Source organism: Bos indicus x Bos taurus, chromosome 7 (assembly GCF_003369695.1).
Source record: "Bos indicus x Bos taurus breed Angus x Brahman F1 hybrid chromosome 7, Bos_hybrid_MaternalHap_v2.0, whole genome shotgun sequence".
NCBI lineage: Eukaryota > Metazoa > Chordata > Mammalia > Artiodactyla > Bovidae > Bos > Bos indicus x Bos taurus.
Window position 1 is genome coordinate 46,859,971 of NC_040082.1, and position 27,364 is coordinate 46,887,334.

Below are 27,364 nucleotides of genomic sequence, written 5' to 3' on the forward strand. Positions count from 1 at the left end.
GAAAATTTTCAGAAGGATAGGTATTCTCTAAATATTTAATAGAATTTGCCTGTGAAACCATCTGGTCTTGGAGTTTTGCTTTTGGGAGTTTTTAAATCACCATTTCAATTTCAGTACTTATAATTGGCTTATTCATATTTTTTATTTCTTGTGGGTCCAGTCTTAGAAGTTTATACATTTCTAAGAATTTGTCTGTTTCTTCTAGATTGTCTATATTTTGGGGCATAGAGTTACTTGTAGTAGTCTCTTATGATATTTTGCATTTCTGTGGTGTCTGTTGTAACTTCTTTTTCATTTCTAATTTTATTGATTTGAGCCTTCTCCCTCTTTTTCTTGATGAGTCTGATTTAAAGTTTATCAATTTTGTTTATTTTTTCCAAGAACGAGTTTTTAGTTTCATTGGTCTTTTCCAATGTTTTTTTCATCTCTATATTTCACTTATTTCTGCTCTTATCTTTATGATTTCTAACTTTGGGTTTTGTTTGTTTTTCTCTAGTTGTTTTGGTGTAAGATTAGGTTGTTTGAGATTTTTCTTTTCCCTGAGATAACACTGTATCACTATAAACTTCCCTGTTAGAACTGCTTCTGTTGAGTCCCACAGGTTTTGGATCATTGTGCTTTGGTTTTCATTTGTCTCTAGGTATTTTTTTTTTCCTTTTGATTTTCTTCAGTGATCCATTGGTTGTTTGCTAGCGTATTGTTTAGCCTCCACATATTTGTGTTTTTCACAGTTTTTTTTCCTTATTATTTATTTATTTAAGTTGAGAATTGTTTTATTCAGCAGACTTTTTGAGGGCTCAAGCCCAGGAGACAGCCTCTCAGATAGCTCTGAGGTACTGTTCTGATGGATATATAAGAATTTTGCAACAAAAGCAGGTAGTCAGAACATCAAAAGCTTACTATTAGAGAAAACTAAGCATCTCACATGAATGAATTTAGCTTTTTTCTTGTAGCGGAAGAAACAAAACAAGAATCTGGGCTTAATGAAATCATTCCTTTGCTATGCACCTTAGCTATCCAATGCCAGTATCTTGTTCTTTTCCATCCTGAATCCCCTCAGGATGCACCACTGGGAGTGTCTGCAGTGGCTGAAGGCTTGGCAATAGTCTACCCATTGGTCTCCATACTGGAGTCCCTCAGGGCTCACCAGCCAGGCCACAGTACTGGCTGATGGCTAGACAGCTGCAGCATCCTTTCTTGACAGGGCAGCACATTTTTCATTCTCAGCTGTAAAGGACATTGAGCCTCAGTTTTCTCCAAGCCAGCTTCCTCCAGGTGGTTCCTCTGCCCATCAAGAGGGTCAGTGGGCCTGTGGCCCTGGGTCTGGAAAAGTAAAAAGCAATCAAGTTTAGAGAAAATAATATATAGGAGATTCTTCATGACCTTGAGGTGAGCAGGTAGCAAAGAATTCTTAAACAGGACCCAAACAGGACTAATCATAATAAAAAATACATTGAACTTAATTAATATTTGGCTACAGGCTTTTAAAAATTATCTTTCTGTTTATAAAAAAATGAAAATTGCTCTTTAAAAAGGACATTGAAAATCAGATGGTAATGGTGTATTTTCTATCACGGCACACCCCACTTATACTCCTCTACCCTCTCTAATTCCCCATTGATTGCCCAGAAAAAAATTTTTCTACAACAACCATACTTGTCATTGACAGGTTAACTGGTTTGGTGATATTTTATAAGCAAAAGAATATTCACATTTATAAAAATAATTAGATTACACTTTCCTTGATGCCATGGAGTAGCTCAGACTTATCCCGGTAATTAATCTGACTTGATCATCAGTAACAGTCATACAGACTTAATCTGCAAGACTCCAGAGAGAAACAAGGCTCAATGAGAAATCAAAGTGAGTAGCACTAGAGTCTTAGAAGGGCCTGGAATCTAACGTAAAACAGCTCCCAAACCAATCAGTGTCATGTATGGTCATAGTTTAGAAGAGGTAAGGTAACTGGGAATAGAAGCAGCAGGATGAAACCTACTGGTAGAAAATCACATTTTCTCATAGTGTATAAAAAAGAAGTGGGATCACACAGTCACAAGACCAAGAATTAGGGAAGGGCATTTAAGGGCAGAGGAAACAGCACATCATGTGGCATGAATATTCCATCATGGAATACTCAATGTCCTGCATTATGAGGCGGAAAACAGTGTGAGTGATGATTTGAAAGTAATCAATGGTAATAGGAGAGATTAAAGGAGCAAATTGAATTGCTGGCTTAGAAAGGGTTTTGTAAAAACGTACTACTGTATTCAGATGTCTTTCTGTAGGTAAAGCTTTTTGAGTAGGCAATTAACACTTCTAATTTTCAGAATTTGATAACTCTAAAAATGCAAATATAAAATAAGTGGATACTGAATTTGGAGACTTTCTTTAATTGGAAAAAAGTACATGCTCATTGTAAATAATCAAACAAGATGTTGATGTATTAAGAAAAGAGGAACACGTGTACACCCGTGGTGGAGCCATGTTGATGTATGGCAAAACCAATACAATATTGTAATTAGCCTCCAATTAAAATAAATAAATTTATATTAAAAAAAAGAAAGAAAAGGGGATATTACCTACCATTCTCCCCTAACCCCAAGCAGTTCTTCTTGGATGTGTTGCTAATCACTCAATCATGTCCTACTCTTTGTGACCCCATGGATTGTAGCCTACCAGGCTCCTCTGTCTTCTGGCATTCTCCAGGCAAGAATACTGGAGTGGGTTGACATGCCCTTCTCTAGGGGGTATTCCCAACCCAGGGATAGGACCCTGGTCTCCCACATTGTAGGCGACTTCTTTACCATCTGAGACACCTAACCTGTGTTAATAGTTTGGTATTTATCATGTTATACTTTTATCTACAATCAAAACATAGAAAAACATATGCATGTGTACACATACAATTTTATAAAAATAGGATAATGCTATAGGCATTGCCCCTGAATTTTTTTCTAAATTCAAAAGTCATTACTTTATAGTAATTATAAAGAGTGATAATGTAAAAAAAGAAAAAAATTACCATATGTGCCTGGTCCTCTTTTAACAATTTTATTGGCAGTATTTCATTTAACCCTCATTATAATGATGTGGTACTATTATTTTCTATATTTAAAAATAAGAAAGTTGAAACTCAGGTTAAAGAACTCTCCTAAGGTCAGATCACCCAGCTGTGTTAAGACCAATGTCAATGAGTGTATTGCATCTATTTTATTCTAAGAGTTTTATAATTTCCAGTCTTACATTTAGGTCTTTAATCCACTTTGAGTTTATTTTTGTATGAGGAGTGAGAAAAGGTTCTAGTTTCACTCTTTTACATGTAGCTGACCATATTTCCCAATAGCACTTATTGAAGACCCTGTCTTTTCCCTATTGTATATTCATGCTCCCTTTGTAGTAGAGTAATTGGCCAAATGTGGGATTCTTTCTGGGTTCTGTTCTGTTCCATTGATCTGTGTGTGTCTCTTTGTGCCATTTCATACTGTGATGATTACTGTAGTTCTGTAGTATAGTCTGAAGTCAGGGAGTGTAATACCTCTGTCTCTGATCTTTTTTCTCAAGATTGCTTTGACTATTCAGGGTCTTTTGTGGTCCTACACAAATGTTAATATTATTGGTTCTAATTCTGTTAAAAATGTCATGAGTATTTTAATAGGGACTGCATTAAATCTATAGATAGTAAGGATAGTTTTTTAGCTTTTTAAATTTTTTAATCAGTGGAAAATTGCTTTACAATTTTGTGTTGGTTTCTGCAGTAAAACTATGTGAATTAGTTGTAATTACGTGTGTGTGTGTGTGTGCGTGTGTATCCCCTCTCTCCCTCATGTCCCGGGATATTTTAACAATATTAATTCTTCCAATCCATGAAAACAGAATATCTTTCCATTTATTTGTGTCATCTTCAATTTATTTTAGCAGTGTCTTACAGTTTTTGAGTATTCCTACATATACTCTTTTTTATTTGCTTATAATCAAATACTTTTGATTTGATTATAAATGAAATTGTTTTCTTTCTGATATTTCATTATTACTGTATAGAAAAGTAACAGATTTCTATATATTGTATCCTGAAACTTAGCTGAGTTTATTTATTCTAAAATTTTTTTGGTGGAGAATTTAGGGTTTTCTAAATATATTATAGCATCATGTCATCTGCAAAGAGTGACAATTTTACTTCTTCCCTTCCAATTTGTGTTTTATTTCTTTTACTTCCCTAGTTACTGTGACTAGGACTTTTATAATATTATGTTAAATAGAAGTGATGGTAATGGTCATCTTTGTTTTATTGCTGAATTTAGAGGAAAGGCTGGAAAGCCTTTCACCATTGAGTATGATGTTAGCTGTGGGTTTGTTTTAAAAGGATTTAATATATTGAGATATGTTCCCTCTATATGCACTTTGGTGAGAATTTTTAGCATGGATGGATGTTGAATTTTGTCAAATGCTTTTCCTCATACATTGAGGAAATTATGTGTTTTTATCTTTCCTTTTGTTACTGTAGTGTATTGCATTGATTGATTTTGCATATGTTTAAACATCCTTGTGGACCTGGAATAAATCCCACTTGATCGTGGTATAGGATCCTATTTATGCATTGTGGAATTCTGTTTGCTAATATTTTGCTGAGGATTTTTTTGTCTGTGTTCATCCAGGATTATTGTTGTTCAGTCCCCTCAGTTATCTCCAACTTTTGTGACTCCATGGCCTGAAGGACACCAAGCTTCTCTGTCCTTCACCAACTCCCAGAATTTGCTAAACTCATGTCCATTGAGTCAGTGATGCCATGCAACCATCTCATCCTCTGTCGTCTCCTTCTCCTCCTGCCTTCAATCTTTCCCAGCATCAGGGTCTTTTCCAATGAATTGGATCTTTGCATCAGGTGGCCAAAGTAATGGAGCTCCAGCTTCACCATCAGTCTTCCAATGAATATTCAGGGTTGATTTCTTTTAGGATTGACTGGTTTGATCTCCCTGCTGTCCAAAGGACTCTTAAGTGTCTTCTCCAGCATTACCATTCAAAGGCATCAATTGGGGCTCAGCCTTTTTTATGGTCCAACTCTCACATCCATACATGACTAATGGAAAAATCATAGCTTTGACTATAGAGGCCTTTGTCAGCAAAATAATGTCTTGGTTTTTAATATGCTGTCTAGGTTGGTCATAGCTTTTCTTCCAAAGAGCAAGCGTCTTTTAATTTCATGGCTGCAGTCACCATCTTCAGATGGTGAAAATGAAGAACATAAAGTCTGTCACTGTTTCCATTGTTATCCCATCTGTTTCTCATGAAGTAATGGGACTGGATACCATGATCTTGACTTTTTGAATGTTGAGTTTCATGCTAGCTCTTTCACTCTTCTGTTTTACCTTCATCAAGAGACTCTAGTTCCTCTTCAATGTCTGCCATTAGGGTACTGTCATTTGCATATCTGAGGTTATTGATATTTCTCTCAGCATCTTGACTTCAGCTTGTGCTTCATGCAGCCTGGCATTTCACATGATGCACTCTGCATATAAGTCAAATAAGCAGGGTAACAATATACAGCCTTGACTTACTCCTTTCCCCATTTGGAACCAGTCTGTTGTTTCATGTCCAATTCTAACTGTTGCTTCTTGACCTGCATACAAAATTTCTCAGGAGGTAAGTAAGGTGGTCTGGTATGCCCATTTCTTACAGAATTTTCCACATTCTCTTGTGATCCACACAGTCAAAGGCTTTAGCATAGTCAGTAAAGCAGATGTTTTTCTAGAATTCTCTTGCTTGTTCTATGATCCCATGGATGTTGGAAATTTGATCGCTGGTTCCTCTGCCTCTTCTAAATCCAGCTTGTACATCTGAAAGTTCTTGGTTGACATACTATTGAAACCTAGCTTGAAGGATTTTGAGCATGACCTTGCTAGTGTATGAAATGAGTGCAATGGTGTGGCAGTTTGAACATTCTTTGGCATTGCCTTTCTTTGGGATTGGAATGAAAACACCTTTTCCAGTCCTGTGGCCACTGCTGAGTTTTCCAAGTTTGCTGGCATATTGAGTGTGGCACTTTCACAGCATCATCTTTTAGGAGTTGAAATAGCTCAACTGGAATTCCATCACCTCCACTAGTTCTGTTCATAGTGATGCTTCCTAAGGTTCACTTGACTTTGCACTCCAGGAAGTCTGAGTGATCACACCATCATGGTTATCTGGTCATGATGATCATTTGTGTACAGTTCTTCTGTGTATTCTTGCCACCTCTTCTTAATATCGTTTGCTTCTGTTAGGTCCATACCATTCTGTCCTTTATTGTGCCAATCTTTGCATGAAATATTCCCTTGGTATCTATAATTTTCTTGAAGAGATCTCTAGGCTTTCCTATTCTTTTGTTTTCCTCTATTTTTTTGCATTGTTCTTTTAAAAGGTTTTCTTGTATCTCCTGGCTATTCTTTGGAACTCTGAATTCAAATGGGTATATTTTTCCTTTTCTTCTTTGCCTTTTGCTTGTCTTCTTTTCTCAACTATTTGTAAGGCCTCATCAGAGAACCATTTTGCCTTTTTGCATTTCTTTTTCTTGGGGATGTTCTTGATCACTGCCTCCTGTACAATTTTATGAACCTCTGTCCATAGTTCTTCAGGCACTCTGTCTATCATATCTAATCCCTTGAATCTATTTGTCACTTCCACTGTATAATCACAAGGGATTTAATTTAGGCCATACCTGAATGGCCTAGTGGTTTTCAATACTTTCTTCACGTACAAGTCAATTTTGAAATAAGTAGTTTATAATCAGAGAAGGCAATGGCAACCCACTCCAGTGTTCTTGCCTGGAGAATCCCAGGGACAGGGGAGCCTGGTGGGCTGCCATCTATGGGGTCACACAGAGTCGGACACAACTGAAGTGACTTAGCAGCAGCAGCAGCAGCAGCAATTTATAATCTGAGCCACAGTCAGCTCTCAGTCTTATTTGCTGACTATATAGAGTTTCATCTTTGGCTACAAAGAATATAATCAATCTGATTGTGTTATTGACCAGCTGATAATGTCCATGTATAGAGTCATCTCTAGTGTTGTTGGAAGAGGGTGTTCTTTTGGCAAAACTGTTGGCATATTGACCTATTATTTTCTTTGTAGTGTGTTGGTCTGGTTTTGATATTAGGATAATAATGCTGGGTTTGTAGAATGAGTTTGGACTTATTTCCTCCTCTTCAATTTCTTGGAATGGTTCATGAAGGATAGGTATTGACTCTTTAAATGTTTGCTAGAATTCCATTGTGAAGCCATCTGATCCTGAACTTTCATTTGTTGTGATTTTTTTTATTACTGATTCAATTTAAATACTACTAATTAGTCTATTGACATTTTCTATTTCTTTATGATTCAGTCTTAGAAAACTATGTTTCTAGGATTTATCTATTTCTTCTGGGCTGTCCAACATGTTGGTGTGTAACTGCTCATAGTTCTCTGTTATGATTGCTAATATATTTGTTATATTGGATATAACTTTAACTGTTTAATTTATATTTTTGTTTGAGACTTCTCTCTTTTTCGCTTAATGAGTCTAGCTAAAGATCTGTCAATTTTGTTTATCTTTTCCAAGACCAGCTGTAATTTCTATTGACCTTTTACCTTTTTTTTTTCTTTTGGGAGGGGAAAAATGGCATCTTATATTTTATTTCCTCTATAATTTTTATTATTTCCTTCCTTCTGTTGACTTTGGGCTTTGTTTGGTCTCCTTTTTCTCTTAATTCCTTTAAATGGAAAGGTGGGTTATTGAGATTTGTCTTGTTTCTTGAGGTAGCCCTTTGTCACTATAAACTTATGTCTTAGAACTACTTTGCTGAGTTCTATGGATTTGGGGAAATTTTGTTTCTATTTTCATTTGTCTCAGGGTATCTGATTTCCTCTTTATTTTTTCAGTGACCCATTTTTTTTTTTAGTGGCATGTTGTTTTAGTCTCCACATGCTTTGGGTTCCTTCCCTATTTTTATTCCTGTAATTGGTTTCTAGTTTCATATCATTATGGTCAACAAAGATGTTTAATATAATTTCAATCTTCTTAAATTTATTAAGACTTGATTTCTGGCCTAGCATGTGCTCTATCCTGGAGAAAATTCTATGTGCACTTGAAAAGAATGTATGTTCTACTGATTTGGGGTGTATTGTATATATATCTATTAAGTCTATTGGGGTTGCATATGTTTTTGAAGGCCACTGTTTCCTTATTGATTTTCTGTCTGGATGATCTATCCATTGATGTAAAAGTCCTGTACTACTAATGTGTTACTGTCAATTTCTCCCATTATGTAAGTTCACATTTGCTTTACATTTAGGCTCTTATATCAGGCGTATAGGTTCACGAAAGTAATACCTTCTTCGTGGACCAACTCCTTTCATTTCAGTTCAGTCGCTCAGTCATGTCTGACTCTTTGCGACCCCATGAATCACAGCACACCAGGCCTCCCTGTCCATCACCAATTCCCAGAGTTCACTGAGACTCATGTCCATTGAGTCAGGGATGCCATCCAGCCATCTCATCCTCTGTCGTCCCCTTCTCCGCCTGCCCCCAAGCCCTCCCAGCATCAGAGTCTTTTCCAATGAGTCAACTCTTCGCATGAGGTGGCCAAAGTACTGGAGTTTCAACTTTAGCATCATTCCTTCCAAAGAACACCCAGGGCTGATCTCCTTCAGAATGGACTGGTTGGATCTCCTTGCAGTCCAAGGGACTCTCAAGAGTCTTCTCCAACACCACAGTTCAAAAGCATCAATTCTTCAGCACTCAGCCTTCTTCACAGTCCAACTCTCACATCCATACATGACCACTGGAAAAAACATAGCCTTGACTGGATGGATGTTTGTTGGCAAAGTAATGTCTCTGCTTTTGAATATGCTATCTAAGTTGGTCATAACTTTCCTTCCAAGGAGTCAGCGTCTTTTAATTTCATGGCTGCAGTCACCATCTGCAGTGATTTTGGAGCCCAAAAAAATAAAGTCTGACACTGTTTCCACTGTTTCCCCATCTATTTCCCATGAAGTGATGGGACCAGATGCCATGATCTTTGTTTTCTGAATATTGAGCTTTAAGCCAACTTTTTCACTGTCCACTTTCACTTTCATCAAGAGTCTTTTTAGTTCCTCTTCACTTTCTGCCATAAGGGTGGTGTCATCTTCGTATCTGAGGTTATTGATATTTCTCCCAGAAATCTTGATTGCAGCTTGTGCTTCCTCCAGCCCAGCGTTTCTCATGATGTACTCTGCATATAAATTAAATAAGCAGGGTGACAATATACAGCCTTGACATACTCCTTTTCCTATTTGGAACTAGTCTGTTGTTCCATGTCCAGTTCTAACTGTTGCTTCCTGACCTGCATATAGGTTTCTCAAGAGGCAGATCAGGTGGTCTGGTATTCCCATCTCTTTCAGAATTTTCCACAGTTTATTGTGCTCCACACAGTCAAAGGCTTTGGCATAGTCAATAAAGCAGAAATAGATGCTTTTCTGGAACTCTCTTGCTTTTTCCATGATCTAGAAGATGTTGGCAATTTGATCTCTGGTTCCTCTTCCTTTTCTAAAACCAGCTTGAACATCTGGAAGTTCACGGTTCACGTACTGCTGAAGCCTGGCTTGGAGAATTTTGAGCATTACTTTACTAGCGTGTGAGATGCGTGCAATTGTGCGGTAGTTTGAGCATTCTTTGGCATTGCCTTTCTGTGGGATCGGAATGAAAACTGACCTTTTCCAGTCCTGTGGCCACTGCTGAGTTTTCCAAATTTGCTGGCATATTGAGTGCAGCACTTTCACAGCATCATCTTTCAGGATTTGAAATAGCTCAACTGGAATTCCATCACCTCCACTAGCTTTGTTCATAGTGATGCTTTCTAAGGTCCACTTGACTTCACATTCCAGGATGTCTGGCTCTAGGTGAGTGATCATACCATTGTGATTATCTTGGTTGTGAAGATCTTTTTTGTACAGTTCTTCTGTGTATTCTTGCCACCTCTTCTTAATATCTTCTGCTTCTGTTAGGTCCATACCATTTGTATCCTTTATTGAGCCCATCTTTGCATGAAATGTTCCCTTGGTATCTCTAATTTTCTTGAAGAGATCTCCTTTATCATTATATAAAATCTTCTTTGTCTTTTGTTATAGGCTTTGTTTTAAAGTCTGTTTTGTCTGACATAAATATTCATACTTCAGGTTTCTTTTTATTTCCATTTACGTGGAATATCTTTTTACATCTCTTCATTTTCATTCTGTGTGTCTTTAGCTGTAAAGTGAGCCTTTACAGACAATATACAACTGGGTGTTACTTTTTATCCATTCATGCACCCTCTACTTTTTGATTGGAGCATTTATTCCACTGACATTTAAAGTGATTGTTCGTAGTTATGTGATTTTGCTATTTTGTTACTTATTTTCCCACTGTTTTTGTGTGTGTGTGTGTGTGTGGTTCTTCTCTGTTCTTTCAGCCTCTTCCCTATGGATTGATGATTTTCTTTAGATTTGTATTTGGGTTCCTCTCTGTGTTTGTTGTGTGTGTGTCTGTGTGCATCTAGTGTAGGTTTTTGAATGGTACTGACAAAAAGGTTTATATATATATCAACCGGTTACTATCTGCTTGCTTTAAATAAGGTCAAACACATTCTAAAAGCACTACATCTTTACCGTGTTTTATGTTTTAGCATTATATTTTACATCTTTACAGATATCCTTTAAGTGTTTACTGGAGTTATATTTGATTTTACAGTTTTTTGTGTTTAACCCTTACAATAGCTTAACTGCCTTTACTATATATTTACCTTTACCAGTGAGATAACTGTCTTTCATATATTTTCTTACAGCCTCTTATAGCCTTTTCCTTTTTGCTTCAAGAAGACCTTTTCCATTTCCTGTAAGGCCTAAAAGTGGTGATGAACTCTTTTTGCTTGTCTGGGAAACTCTTTATCTTTCAATTCTGATTGAAAACCATGCTGAGCAGAGTATCTCGGTTGCAGATTTTTTCCTTTCATCCCTTTAAATATATCATGCCACTCCCGTCTGGCCCACAAAGTTTCTGCTGAAAAATCAGCCAATAGTCTTATGTTGGTTCCCTTGTATGTGGCTCTTTGCTCTTTCTTGACACCTTTAAAATTCTCTCTTTAACTTTTGCCCTTTCAATTATGCTATGTCTTGGTGTGGGTCTCTTTAGTTAACCTTGTTTCAGACTCTCTATGCTTCCTGAACCAGGATATCTGTTTCCTCCTTCAGGCTAGGGAAGTTTTCAGCCGTAATTTCATCAAATACATTTCCTGCCCCTTTCTTCTTCTGTGAGCCCTATGATACAGATGTTAGTATGATTGATGTTGTCCCCAGAGTCCCCTACACTATCTTTTTTCTCCCTCTTCTATTTGGGTGATTTCTGCTATTTTGTTTTTCCGGTTGTTCACGCATTCTTCTGCGTCATGTAATCCGCTGTGAAGTCCTTCTAGTATACTTTTCATTTTAATTCTTTTAGTCTTCTGCTCTGATTGCTTATTGTTTCAAGGTAAGTTTCCTAGTTCTTTAAGCTCTCATTGTGTGGTTCTATTCATTTCCTGAGTTCACTGTATATTTTTATGCCTCTTGAACTCTTTATTAGGTAAATTCAGTTTGGTTGCTCAGTTGTGTCCGACTCTTTGCGACCCCATGGACTGCAGCACACCAGGCCTCCCTGTCCATCACCAATTAAGTACATTATTTATCTCTAATTCATTAGGTTTTAGCTCTCATTTTATGATGGTTTTCCTCTGGAAGCTATTCCTCTGCTTCTCATGTTGTTGGACTTTCTCTGTCTGTATGATACCTCTGTCTGTAAGGTAAAACTCTTACCTATCCTGATCCTGAAGACGTGTCCTCGTATGGGAGTGTGCCTATGCAATCTCGTGAGCCTAGTGGTTTTTAGTGGGAAAGCTGTACCTGAAGTGAGCATGGGCTGTATTTCATTGCTGGGGGTGTGCTGATGACTGCCAACTTGGTAGGGGTGGTGCATGGCTGAGATCAGAGGAGCTAGCACAGGAGCCTGGTGTGAACCAGGGGTGTTTGATGGTGGTCACTGCCTGTTGGGGGCTGGGGTCAGGGCCCGAGGGGCTGGAATAGGGGCTGTGAGGGAGTCTGGCTTCTTCATAGGGTGGTGGAGGGGAGGGTCTCAGACTTGACTGAGGATGGGGCTGGAGATAAGCCATCCTTGTTTCTCCTCTATGTAGTGATGTCTCTGCCTTGATTAGGGGTGGGATTGGGACCTAAGGTATGAGAAGAGCAGTTCCCAGTAAGTTATGTTTCTCCTCAGTATGTGTGGTGCCCTTGGTTAGATCCTTGGGTTGGGAAGATCCCCTGGAAGAGGGCACAGCCACCCACCTGAGTATTCTTGCCTGGAGAATCCCATGGATAGAGGAGCCTGGCAGATTACAGTCCACGGGATCGCAAAGAGTTGGACATGACTAAGCAGCTAACACTTTCACTTTTCAGCGCCTGTGGTGGCAGCCTCTACCTTGGTCAGGAGCAGTGCCAGAGCAGGAGGGGCTGAAGCAGGACTGAGCCTGGTGCACACTGCAGGGTGTGCTGGGGGCTTCTGGAAGGACCACCGGGACAGTCAGGCAGTTTTCAGTCTGCTCCCTTTGTTCCAGGACTGGAAGCAACAAGTGTGTGTGTGCTCTCTTAGGAGCAAAGTCTTGGTTCCCTACATCCCTTTGGTAAGCCCCAGGGAGGCTCCTTCCCAGGGCTGGGATGCCCAATATGGGGCTTGAACCTCTTGCCTTTTATGGAGGATATGAGAGTCTGTGGTAACTCTCTCCTCTTCTAGGTCCCCCACCAGGGGTTTATTTCCTAGATCACTTCTCTCCTCCTGCCATACTCTATATGGTTCTTTCTTTACAATCTTGGTTGTGGGAGAGCTGTTCTGCTAGTCATCAGGTTGTTCTCAGAGAAAGCTGCTCTACAAGTAGTTGTAGTTTCGTTGTGTTCATGATGGGGAGGAGTTGTGTTGGTAAGCTCTGGATCCCCTATTCCACCACCTTGATCCTGCCTCAGTTTCAAGTCATCTCCTCTCCTATTGAGATAGGGGAAGAAATTTGGAAAGTGCTTGGCTGTCTTTCTTGATCTGTTGTCTTGAGATCTGCATGTGTGCATATATACGTACACATATGTACATTGCACATGTGCTACTCCTCCTGTGTAGGCTTTGGCTTTAACTCAAGCACGTTAGTGCTGTTGAAACAGCCTGCAGTGTTGGTGCTACTTGGCATGTGACTGGGTAGTAAAGAATCTGCCTGCAATGCAGGAGACCTGGGTTCCATCCCTGGGTCAGGAAGATCCCCTGCAGAAGGGAATGGCAACCCACTCCAGTATTCTTGCCTGGAGAATCCCCATGGACAGAGGAGCCTGGTGGGCTACAGTCCATGGGGTGTATGAAGGGGTTAGAAATTGCACTTTGCAGCCAGAACCTAGGGCTCCTTCTCCTATCCAACTTTATCAGGATTCTGCCAATATTCAGGGTCTAGTCTTGTATCTATGTTTTTTCCCCCACTGGTCCTGAACTTGATGTGGCAGGGGACCATCAGTTATTGAACAAAACCAGAGTGGCATACTGAATTTGATGCTCATTCAGTGCAGGAGATGTCCAATTAACCTTCCAGCACAGGTGAAAGCTGTTGGCCCATGAGGAGTAAGAACTATTCAGAAGAAATGCATGAATAGAGAAAGCACATAAAGAGACATAATAGAGGGTCTAAAATTCCTGATTAAATTGTTTTGAATATACTTTCTGAGCTACTAGAAGACAGAAAACCTCTAAACCAATGCATATTTTGAAATGCATATGCATTTATTGATGTATTATTATGCTAAACTGACAGCTACTGAAATTTGTAGGTAATATAGCAATGGTTGATTGTTGTCATCTCTCTCCTGTACCATGGGCCTTTTCTTGGGGCTCAAGGAAAGATATCTTGCTGTGGCATTTAGGGATGTGAAAGAGAGGGCATTGGTGCAGGAATCTGAAAATAAATTGCTGTGATCCTACAGCTGTATTAAACTATCTTAAGCAATATTCCCATTGGACCCATGGATAAAATACTGGCTTTAAACAGTGCCTCATGACTAGGTCCATGACTCTAAATTATGTCTGGGTTTAGCCACTTGTTACAGAGGTAAGATGGATGCCTAGGAATAAACCATGCCATCTGAAGCCCTCCGGAAAGTGGACAGAGATGAAACATGTTGATGGAGGGCTATACTTAAGACTGATACATTAAAAATGGGTTAGCTGGAGAGGTAGCGATTCTTGGTAGAACTTGGCCTGTGTTGATTCCCTTGTTGCCCTTGGAAAAAGAGAGACTCCCCAAGCTGTGGCGCAGAAATGATGAAGTTGAGCTAAGCTAGAAATATTAATATCATTCCTAGGCCCATCTCTGTAAATGGTAAATCAATAGCTTGTGATATAAAATATATATATATATAAAATACATCTTCTCACCAAGAATGAGGGTTTTAAAATTACATGATTTCTGTGAACACTTAGAGTCAGAACTCTGTGCTTGGGTTAAATGAAAGGGTTTCTTATCAAACCAATAGTGCTTAAAAAAAAATCTTTGTTCTATTACAGGCTTACTTTTCTCTGAGGCTCACTGAGCCTTTTATTTAATCCCCCAAAATATTACATTTTTTCAAACACTTAAGTATTCTTAATTTGCTTAAATGTGTTAACAGTATTGTGCTTACTTAGAAGATATTTTAATTATGCTGGACAACTTAGGAGTAAAGAGTTATAATGAGTGCAGCTTTCAGTATTTTAGGGTAGAAAATGTTGATTTTATTTGTAATGTAAACATATATTTATCTCATTGAATTTTGGCTTCCTAAAGCCTTTAAGATTAAGATTCTTAAAATACCTTCAAGGCTTTGTAGAATCTGGACCGACCCTAATTTGTCATTTTTCTCTTGTGCCAATCTCTCCTTTGACTAGAAAACTTTAGCCATTTGCAATCCACAATATATTATACATATACCATACCTTTTACTGCCTCAGAGTCTTTGAAAATGCAGTTCCTTTTTAGCCTACATCAAACTTTTCTATTCTTCCTCACAGTTCTTCTGTTACTTGAGGGTACTGCTAGTACTTGTAGAGGACTACTCAGCTTTTGCTTGGCTGTGTGTGTGCTCAGTTGTGTCTGACTCTTTGTGACCCCATGGCCGGGCTCCTCTGTCTGTGGGATCTTCCTGACCCAGGGGTTGAACCCACATTTCCTGCACTGGCCATCAGATTCTTCTCCACTGAGCCACCTGGGAAGCCTTTGCTTGGTTATGCCTCAATAACAAACATCCCCCCACCTCACATCACAGTGGCTAACAACAAGGATGGTTATATTCTCAGTCTTTCTTTGACTCTCATATTAGCCTGTTAAGAACCCTAGGAAATGTATTTGCTTCACTGGGATTTCACCTTCATCCATAAAACAGGTTATGGTATCCATCCTTCCCCTGTCATAGACCTTTCCACTGTACTAGGTGATAATCCAAAGCCCTTAAGTGCAGCCTGTGTGTCCTGAACACAGCCTCAAACTCTGACCTTATTGTGAATCCCTTTCCTTCTTCCTCACTTTGCTCCCTGGACAAGTGTCTCCTTCTGGCTGTTGGGAAGCAGACTACCGCTCATTCAGTGTCAAGCAATGTTCCCTGTCTTAGAAGGGTTTGACCCCTCTTGCACAACTGTCTTCTACTCTCCAGTTCTCAGCTAAAATATCTGTACTCAGAGAAGTCTTCAGAGTATTGTAACTTAAAAGGAAGAGCTTCATTGCTGGTTTATTTTTTTAATTCTGCCATACAACATGAATTGGCCTAAGTATACATATATCCCCTCCCTCTTGAGTCTCCCAGCTACCCACCCGCCATCTCACCCATCTAGGTTGTTCCAGAGCAACAGGCTGAGCTCTCTGTTATATGGCAGCTTCCCACTAGCTAGCTATTTTACACTCGGTAGTGAATATACGTCAGTGCTACAATCTCCTTCCTCTCTGTGCCCACAAGTCTCCTCTCTGTGCCTGCATTTGTATTCCTGCCCTGCAAACAGGCACATCATTTTACCATTTTTCTAGATTGCATATATATGCCTTAATACTGATATTTGTTTTTCTCTTTTTGACTTAACTCTGTATAACAGGCTCTTGTTACTCATTATTTTCTTTCATAGGCCAGGAGAATAAGTGGGGTGGTTAACAATGTAGGCTCTAGAGTCAGATGCTTGGGTTTGAATCTCAGCTCTGATACTTATCTTCCACATCTTTAAAAGGGGCATAAAAACAACTTCAGGAAATGGTGAAGAACAGGGAAGCCTGGCTTGTTGCAGTCCACAGGGTCACAAAGAGTGATACATGACAACACCTGAATAACAACAAATTAATTATACTTACTGTGATTTTAAATAATTTATCACAACATTTTAAATTATCATAGCTATGTATGTATACTTCTTCAGCAATTGGCCTATCAAGTTGAAAGAAATCTTAAAATCTTAAACGATCACTCCCACAATTCTGATTGTTTTTCTCTGTTATTGGTACCTAGACCTTGTTTGAACAATTCCTTGGCAGAATTCACTATATCATAAAGCAACCTTCAATGTCTGTAGATTTGTATTCTTGTAAATTCTACCACTTAACTCTTCCTTCTAGAACAGACCACCACAATCTATTCTCTTTTCTACCTCATAACGGCAGCTTTCCTGGCAGCTCAGGGAGCACCATTTCCAGTGCCAACAACCCAGGTCCCTACATCGCCACTCTTTCAGTCAACTTTCCAATCTGGAGCCTCTTCTCCATGCCATATGAGTTTGTCAACATTTGTTTTATGGAGCTCAGTGTTGAATATTCCAAAGCATTAAATCTATGATTTAGAGCTAATGTGAAAGGGTGAGGAAGTCCTATGCAAAAATAAAGGTTTAGTAGAGAGCGCTGATAACATGTTTGGACTGTAAACACTAAATATATGCTCTCAGCTGATAAGACTCTCCCAGATTCCTCCTTCTCATCTCTATACTCTCCTCCCTCCAGAACATTTCAAGAAATCATTTGGTCAATCATAACTTCCTTGGTACCAGTGATATGCCAGGCTCAGAGTACAGGAGGAGTGTGGATGCTCTGTGCACATGGGGAGATTAGAGTCATGGACATTTCCAGTCTAGACAGGAGGGGATTCATAAATGAACTCATAGTGGAGTTTTAGGCTTTTATAGGTATTGGACTTAATAAAATGACTGGTTGTGTCAACACCTTGAAGCATTTTGCAGTAATTATTGAGTACCTACTGTGTGTCTGCCACTGTAGATACCAAAGTGCAATAAACAAGAAGGCAAGGAGATAGAGCAATCACAAGTCAACAGAAAGGGTAAAGATGTGAAATCATGAGGACTATCCTGCAGGTGTTCCTGAGGCTACTAGAGTGGGGGCAAGTCATGGGCTTTGTAGAGGGGAAAGAACAGGACTATAAAAAGTGTAGACTTTAGAACCTTAAAATGAGAGGAACTGTTTATCAAGTTCCTTGTCCATCTCAGCATTCAGAAAGTTGAAAATCTGCTCATTTTGGAAGTGAAGAATGCATCCTGTCTTAGTCAAAATCTCTGGGGACAGACTTTAGACTTTTTGTGACTTAATTACAGCCATTTTTCCTCCTTTCTAATTGCAATATCTCTTGCCTCATTGAGGAGAAAATGGACTTATTTTGTCTGACAATCAGATAGACAATCTGATCAGCACCCTGCCCCGCCAAGTGATTTTCCCATTTCAATTGCAAAACTTCCTGGACCAGTTAGAAGCAGCAACATTATTTGGTTTGCAGCTCAGCTAGAAAGGCTGCTTCAGTAGAAATGCTTCTGACTTCATTCACTAAGATACTTGGTTCTGTTATTAACACTGGTCCAGAAAAGTTACTGGTAGTGAGAAAGATTCCTTTCTACCTTGGGCATAGAGATTCTACCACCAGAGAAAAGACAGTGATGATGGAAAAGCTCAAAGCCATCGATGCCCTGGAGAGATTTATGGAACAAGCAGAACAAGGATGCTTGTGCCATTGGGTTATATAAAATATGCAATTTTAATTCACTAAGCAGTTTATCTTTTTCACACAGCTTAGTTTGCTGGGATAATTACCTTCCTGAGCAGTGCGTGTCATGTACAAGGCAAAGAGTGTGCAAAATACACAAATCTGTGTGTGCCATTGGAAAATACAGCAGAGAGAGGAGTATTAAATTTTAGAAAAACATGCTGTAGGACAGTTAATCCAGGAAATCTGCTGAAAATTGTGCTGTTGTTGTTGTGAAACTAAGCTTAACTTTATCTTATCACAACGATGGGTAATTAAGCCCTGTGCTCAGTATTTTTCAAGCCCCCCAAAGGTTAAATAATTTACCCCAAACAGGCATTCAGTGACAACCTGTGGAGGCTGAGTTTGACCCCAGGAAATGTGCCCCAGAGCCCGGGTCATCTTCCCTGAAAGAAGCTCTCTCTACTTCCTCCAGTGACCAGCACCTCCACTGGTGGACTAGGCCCCATGCCCTCTTGCCTTGTGGGACACAGCTTCTGCACTTCTCCTCCACTCCCTCCTGGGACATGTGTTTTCCTTTCTCTTTTGCATCTTTTCCCATCAGCATATACAAGTTTATTTCATCCTAAGGAACTTCTGTTGATCTCATTTTTCCTTCCAGTTACCACTTCATAGCTATGCTTTCCTTGATAACAAAACTTCATAAAGACTTTATATTTAGTCTCCATTTCTGATTTTCTCCTGAACCCATTCTACTTAGGCTTTTGCTGCTGCTAAGTTGCCTCAGTTGTTTCTGACTTTTTGCAACCTGTAGACCATAGCCCTCCAGGCTTCTCTGTCCATGGACTTCTCCAGACAAAAATACTGAAGTGGTTTGCCATGCCCTCCTCCTCCAGGTGATCTTTCCAACCCAGGGATCGAACCTGCATCTCCTACTTTGGCAAGCAGGTTCTTTACCACTAGCGCCACCTGAGAAGCCCTACTTAGGCTTTTATCTCCATACTTCTGACACTGGGCTGCTTTAATGGTCCCCTGTCCATTGTAGCATGTGATATTGATTACTCTCTCTTAAAGCATTTTCTATGTTTGGCTTCCAAAAATACACTCTCCTCATTTCCTTCTGTCTTTGCCCTCCACTCCTTCACATATCCCTTCTTGGTTTCATCTCCATAAAGTTTTCACAGTGAAGTAGAAGTAGTATAGAGCTGTAGGACTTCTCTTTTCTACTTGTGCCATGACTCTAGGACTTTATTTCCATCATGACACCCTTCCAATACCCATATTCTTACTTAATGTTATTTGAATGTCTAATAGCCATCTCAAACTCAACATATCTTAAATGTACCTCGGGACTTTCCCCCAACACATGATTCATGGCCAAATAAGAGCCATCTAATTATCCATACCTCTGCTGATAAAAACTCCTTTCGAATTGCTCAAGCCAAAATCATGAGGTCCTCTTTGACTCCTCTGTTTCTCTCCCACTCTACATCTAATCTTTCAAGAAATCCTATTTGCCCCATCTTCAATATCTATCCACTCTTAGCACTACTCACCACCTACATGGATACCACCCTAATCCTCCTCTAACAAATTTATTTAAAATGGAACACCCCCACACATACTTATATTCATGCATAATCTTTTCCTCTTCCCTGCATTATAATTCCCATACTATTTTTGTCCTTTCACATACTACATAATTTACTTACCCATTTTTTTTTACTGTGTGCACCCCTCAACTCAATACCAGTTCCTGGAAAGTAATGGTTTTGTCTGTTTTCTTCATGGCTGTATCCAAGAGCTTAGGGGAGTGCTAGAAACATTGCTCGGAGAAGGCAATGGCACCCCACTCCAGTACTCTTGCCTGGAAAATCCCATGGACGGAGGAGCCTGGTGGGCTGCAGTCCATGGGGTCTCTAAGAGTCGGGCATGACTGAGCGACTTCACTTTCACTTTTCACTTTCATGCATTAGAGAAGGAAATGGCAACCCACTCCAGTGTTCTTGCCTGGAGAATCCCAGGGACGGTGGAACCTGGTGGGCTGCTATCTATGGGGTTGCACAGAGTCAGACACGACTAAAGCAACTTAGCAGCAGCAGAAACATTGCTAAGTGACTGTTTGTTGAACTAATCTGTCCTAATACTGCAAACCTAGAGAATGGTGGAAATGACATCCATCACAGCCACAGGCCCATCTTCCAAAAGGGTTGGTGTGCTGCCTGGATTAGTACCGGGAACACTACCTGTAACTCCATCAGTGTAATGTCTACATTTACTTGTGGGATGCAGTGGAGCATAGGTGTTATGTGTGCAGTCCTGAAGCCAGAACTCTTGGGTATGGATTCCACCTTGGGTACTTATTAGCATTTTGAGTAAGTTCCTAAAATTTATCGTGCCTCATTTTTTTTTCACATCTGTAAAATTAAGGTAATAATATCATTTGCCCCAGAGGGTTGTTGTAAGGATCCATTAAGTTAAAACACATAAAGTGCTTAGGCCAGCACCCTATAAAGTCATTTAATAATAACAGTAATAACAAGGATAAAGCTAACAGTCCCATTTCTGTTTATCAAGAGAGATCAAAGATGTTGATCAAAGAATACAAAACTTTTAATTACAAGATGAATAAATTCAGGGGATCTAATGCACAGCATGGTGACTACACTTAATGACTGTATTGTATCCTTCAAAGTTGATGGTGAGATGAGAGTTTTAATATTCTCACCATGAGAACAACAAAGTAGCAATTATTTGAGGTAAAGGACAAGGTAACTAACCTCACTGTGGTAAATATTTCACTATATATATAAACATGTATAAATATGTGTGTATATATAATCACATTGTAAACCTTAAATTTACACAATGTGACATGATATGCCAAGTATATCTCAATAAAGCCAGGGAAAATAGAGAGCAAATAAACACTATGGAAGATTCTATGAAACCCTTCCATTTCCAAAGAAAGCAAAATGCAAATGGTAGCCCATAAGAAATACATCTTAACCTTTTTTGAGCACTTACTCAGTAGTAGGTACTGTTCTAAGTACTTTGTATGTTTTAACTCACTTAATCCTCACAAGAAACCTATGATGTATGTACTAATCTTAAAGATGTGGAAAATGAGGGCAGAGAAACAAATAAATCTACTGAAGATGGATTCTCATAGCTGCCATAATAGAAGAAAATGTTTCATTTGATGTTTCTAAGGTAAAAAAGGATACTTGCTGCCTAGGGAATTTATTACTGATTACAGCAGGACAGGTCACAAATGGAAAAACTTCAATGGTAGGCTCTCAGATGTATCTCCCCAATTTTTCAAGCACAGTAGTTCTCAATGTATGGTCATAACACTAATATCCAGAAGCAGTTGTAAGTTAGGTCCTGAATAGTCTTCCCTCTAGCAAAGTACCAAAATTGGAAAATGATTTAAACAATAGAGCAGATACAAGTTTATCACTGCAATTATGCCACTCTTACTATGATATCATTTCTAAACAGAGAGAGAAAGAGATGGAGTTAGAGCTAGGATGTTGAGAATCACCCTGAATGGACATTACCTATGCCACAGCAACATTTAGTGGGGAACGATCACTGCTATGTAATTAATAGGTCAATTACTGTAGCACTTACAAGGTTTCTGAGGCCATATCAAGGTGCGATTGTGCCCATGGGAAACCGTCACTCATTGGAACACCACGTGTTGTGTATGCTGTAGCAGAAAAGGGTTGATACCGTCTAGGCCAGATGGTGAGGGTTAGTACTTATAAGAAATTGTTTAGTTAAGATTCCTCTCTGTACTTTAGAAGACTGATAATTAGTTGAAGACCTCTGGTCTTACATGCAAAGACTATACAAAAAGAGGTACTGATTGCAAGGCCAGTACAGCTCATAAAGGGGCAGGGGTCAGTAAAGATTTCTTCATCAAACCTTATGCTGAAGCCAGACACAGGAATGGGAATTGATGGGCAAAGGGAGGCTAGGTGCCTCCATCAGGGAAAGATGTTATTCTCTCATTAAGAGGTACTTCAACTAGTTCCTGCCTTCAGGAAGAGTAAAGCCTAAACCCTAGCTCTCTTCATACTCCTAGGAAACCCCATCACTCTCCACCCCTCATGTGCATCATCCTGTGACTACTGTCACCACAAGAAACCCAGGACTCCTTGGGAACCCATTTTCCTCCAGGCGCTAACACCTACATGTCTCTGTATATAGATCACTGTTACCCCAGTTCCTCTCCTCCCCGCTATCCTGCAACCATCTTACTGTGACCAGTGGGCTCCTTCCACAAACTCTCCATACTTTCTGTCTTCAATCTTGCCTTCAAGAACCTTCAGCCTTGGCAGGCAGATTCTTTACCACTGAGTCACCACGGAAGCCCCTTTGTGTCACTGCTGCTGCTAAGTCACTTCAGTCGTGCCCAACTCTATGCGACCCCATAGATGGCAGCCCACCAGGCTCCCCTGTCCCTGGGATTCTCCAGGCAAGAGTACTGGAGTGGGTCGCCAGTGCCTTCTTTGTGTCACTAGAAACCATTAAAATAGCTGTTATCAAACTGGAGAGGGGCAGGATAAGAAAACCTTGCTACAATTCTACTCCCTTTCTCTTTCTGTAATTCAGTGTAAATATAAATCCCCAAAGCCTTCAGTATTTATTAAAATATCTAAAACAAACAAAAATGTCCATCACCTTATTCTCATAGAAACCTGGCTCTTTCTTGAGGTCAGTGCTACTCTGATGCCTTATGGATTCTTCCCCCACATCTTTACCAGAGGCCTGGGGTGTCACTTCCTTGCTTTTCACTGCTACTTCCAACTGGGTTTTTTTTTTTTTTTTGAAATATCCCACTAGAGTCTCACATTATTTGGCTCAAATATATATTACCTCCTCCTTAATGCAGTTGTCAGGCGAATCTGTGTATCTATCCCTCATTTCTTAAAAACTTTGGTTCAATGTCTTTCCCTATTTGACCTTTCTCCTAAATTCAATTTTAGTGAATTTAAAAAAGTAACCATAGGGAATTTTTTAAATCCCTGGAGTTTCAATTCCCAAATGTTTCCTTTTTCAGTATTTTTCACTTTCCCTAGACCTCATGAGTAGCAATAACCACAAGTCCTCCATAATCTCATTTTCAAACTAATTTACAAGCTACCATCTTCTCTTTCTCCTGTTTATTCTGTTTTGTAATCTGACTTCTTCATTCTATGGTGCATGCAGTGAACTAAAGTCTCTGATCTTAGTAAAGGAGATTCTACTTATTATCTTTGAAAGCACACCTAACTTCACTAGTGCCAAAGAGGAGGAACATGAGAAGTAGAAGACTAAAGACAGCAAAGATGGCAGAGTAAGCATGTTCGACAATCTATCTTCTCTTCCATAAAAACAAGAAGAACACTGGTATAAATTGTCAGAATAGATGTTTTCATTATTTTGCAAATTAACTAAAAGCTTATAGAAACCCTAAGAATACTTAAGAACATAGGTAAGAACAGTGAGCATATGGCATTTACACTTGTCCCGTTTGTTTGCTCTCCCCAGCACTACAATAGCCTTAAAAATCAAAGGCCTGGCAACCACTCGAGCGAGCAGAATGAGACTGGAGCACGTTCAAAACCACATTATCAGAGAATCTGCCTGGTGATTTTCTGGACAAGCCTACTAGCAAGGCTATCTTTATTGACCTAACATGGAGCTCAACATCTGAGGCCCTAGAAAACAGGTGAGCTAAATAATAGGCTAATTAAAACGCTTTAAAGGAAATCAGAGGAATGAGATGTCCAAAGAGGGCTTTGAAAAATGATGACATACTCCACCATATCTAGGAAGCCATGCACACAAGTCTGTGCTCATGGTTAATATAAATGCTTAGGATACACTTGAGAAGACCCTATGTGCTTTTCTTGGGCTTACTTTGAGTTTCTGCAGAAGTAGAAGGGTAAGTTGGGGTCGTTAACTGCCTGGCAGAATGCTGACTTCAATATGCCAATTTATGTAATGGATAAAACTAGAGTATCAAGTAGAAAATAGAAAATTTGAAAACAGTATAAACTAAATATAACAGACACCTATAGAATATTCTAGCCAACAACACTTTGAATAAGTATTCTTCTCAAGAACAGACCCTATATTAAACCGCAAAACAATTTTCAATAAATTTTAAATGACTGAAACCATAAAAAGTATGTTTTCCAAGCACAATAGAATGAAATTGGGAATCAATAACAGAAGCAAATTTTGTACATTTATGAATATGAATAAATAAAGCAACACACTAATAACCAATGAGCCAAGGAAGAAATCACAAGGGAAATTTGAAAACACTTCAAAATGAATGTAAACAAACGAACAACATACAAAACTTAAAGATGCAACTAAAGTAATACTTACAAAGAAATTTGTAGCTCTAAGTGACTCAATTAAAAAAGAAAGACGTTTCTCTGAGGAAAAAAATAGATATACAAATGACCAACAAACTGCAAAAAATGCTCATAATCATCAAGGAAATTCAAAGCAAAATGACAATGAGATATAACTTCACAACCACTAGGATGGATACAACATTTGAAAAGTATTGGGAAGACTATGGAGAAATTAGAACATCATACATTGCTAGTGAGAAAGTAAAATGATAAAGCTACTTTGTAGAACATTTTGCAAGTTCCTCAGTGCAAATGAAAACAAAAGTCCATACAAAATCTATTACCTAAATGTTCATAGAAACAGTAATAAATGGTAAAAAGAATATGGTATATTGATATGATGGACTGTTATTCAGCCACATAAAATATTGAAGTGTTGCCCCATACTACCACATAGATGAATCTTGGAAAATTCTAAGTAAATGAAGCCAGAATTATAAGCCCATTCATTTTATTATTTCATTTTAAACAAATGTGTCAAATAAGCAAATCCACAGGGACAGAAAGTAGATTAGTGGCTTCTAGGAGCAGGTGGAATGGGGAATGAACACTGAGTATGGAAGTTTCTTTTGGGGTGATAAAAACATTCTAGAATTAGATAATGGTGTTATATGTACAACTGTACTATAAAAGCCATTGGATTGTATATTTTCAAGGGGTAAACTTTATGTCAAAGTAAAACTTAGGGCAGAAATATACATATTAATCCTGACTGGGAAAATTATAAAAGACTTCATGAGTAGTGCGCAGCATCTGCATTGGAGCAAGATCATGAATGCTCTGCAAATAGGGAAACACTGTCCCGAGAAGAGAGGGAAGGCAGCATGACTGAGAAATTAATGCTATTCTCTTTGATTACAAGATAATATTCTGGAATGACATTAGAGTATTATATGTGGCTAGATTTGAGAGTAGCAACACTAGACCTCTATGTATATAGCAGATCGGCTCTTATGACCTCTGGCTAAAATCAAATCATGGAAGATGTAAAGTGTGCTCCTTAAGGATCTCTAATTCTGCTTTTATTACTCTTGATTCTGCACATCTCAGATTGTCCCACTGGGAGTTTTCCAGGCTAAACAATAAAGGAATCCAAATCCAGATTTCTCTCAAAATCATAGAATGCAGGTCATCTCCTGCTCTACATAATTGTGGGGTTAAGTCTATATTTCACATTTCAAAATAGCTTTTTGGGGCTGAATGTAGGTGACTCTGGTCCAAGCCACATTCCCAAGAACTAGAAAGAAATCCAGAGTTAACAGAAGAGCACATTTCCCCAAAGAGAATTCAAGTTGTTTGGTTTATAGTTTAGAGAAACAAAATATTTTTCTACCTATAACAAGTTTTTTAGCTCCACTGGCTGCTTAAAAGCAGAGGGTTTGCCTGTGCCTATGGAAAGAGAGAGATTAGGGTAAGAGAAATAAGGAACCCAAGGCATATGGGGTTTTGCTTTTAGCTTTTACATATAATGGTAAATAATATACACATATGAATGTTATATTGGAGTAGGAAATAGCAACCCACTCCAGTATTCTTGCCTGGAAAATTCCATGGACAGAGGAGCCCGGTGGGCTACAGTCCACAGGGCCTAAAGGGTCAGACACAACTGAGGCACAGAGCACATAAAGGTTATATATAAAGATTAATAAAAAAGAATACCCATATAAATCCAAAGAATAGAAATAAGTCAAGAAATAAAACCTGTATTTGTGGTCATACCACGGCAACTCAAAGAGGAAAAGGATAATCTTTTCAACAAATGGTGCTGGAACAATTGGATATATCCATACACAGACAATGAACAAAAACCCTTAATTCACACTACATGCAGAACTTAACTTGAGATGCATCATAAGCCTAAATGTGAGAGCTACAAATGCATAACTTCTAAAAGAAAGTAGAAATCCCTTGTGATGTTATATTAGGCAAAGGTTTCTTAGATGTGACACCAAAAGCATAGCCTTAAAAGGAAAAAAAAAAAAAAAAGGTCAATCTTATTCAAATTTACATCTTTGGCTCTTTAAAATAGACCGTTAATTAAAGGAAAAGAAAAACTACAGAGTAGAAGAATAACCACAGACTATTTACCAATTGTGTGTGTGTGTGCATGTGTGATCAGTCATGTTTGACTCTTTGTGACGCCATGAACAGCAGCACAGCAGACTCTTCTGTCCATGGAATTTTCTTAAAAGCTTTTGCACACTAAAGGAAACTACAAACAAGGTGAAGAAAACCCTTAGGATGGGAGAAAATAATAGCAAATGAAACAACTGATAACGGATTAACCTCCACACTATACAAGCATCTCAATACCAGAAAAACAGAAAACCCAATCAAAACGTAGGCAGAAGACCTAAACAGACATTTCTCTAAGAAGACATACAGACAGTTAGTAAATACATAAAAAGATGCTCAACGTTGCTTATTATTAGAGAAGTGCAAGTCAAAACTACATTGAGGTATCACCTAACACAAGTCAGAATGGCCATCATCAAAAATCTACAAACCAGAAATGCCGGAGAGGGTTTGGAGAAAAGGGAACCCTCCTACACTGTTGGGGGGAATGTAAATTGATAAAGCCACTACGGAGTACAGTATGGAGATTCCTTAAAAAAAAACTAGGCATAAAACTACCTTATGACCCAACAATCCCACCACTGGGCACATACTCTGAGGAAACCATAACTGAAAAAGACACATGCACCCCCATGTTCATTGCAGCACTATTTACAATAGTGAGGACAGGGAGGGAACCTAGATGTCCATCAACAGACGAACAGATAAAGCAGCTGTGGTACATACATACAGTGGAATCTCACTCAGCTACAATGCATTTGAGTCAGTCCTAATGAGGTGGATGAACCTGGAGCCTGTTATACAGAATGAAGTAAGTCAGAAAGAGAAAAAAAAATCATACACTAATG

At 38.9% G+C, this 27,364-nt stretch overlaps 1 long non-coding RNA gene across 1 annotated transcript in view; it reads right to left on the reverse strand.

Annotated features, from left to right (window-relative positions):
* Window positions 1–930: 930 nt before the first annotated feature.
* Window positions 931–27,364, reverse strand: part of LOC113896562 — a 301,000-nt gene continuing 274,566 nt past the window's right edge. The window contains exon 5 of the long non-coding RNA XR_003512054.1: window positions 931–1,323. This is a non-coding gene — a long non-coding RNA (uncharacterized LOC113896562). The remainder of the gene's footprint in view (window positions 1,324–27,364) is intronic.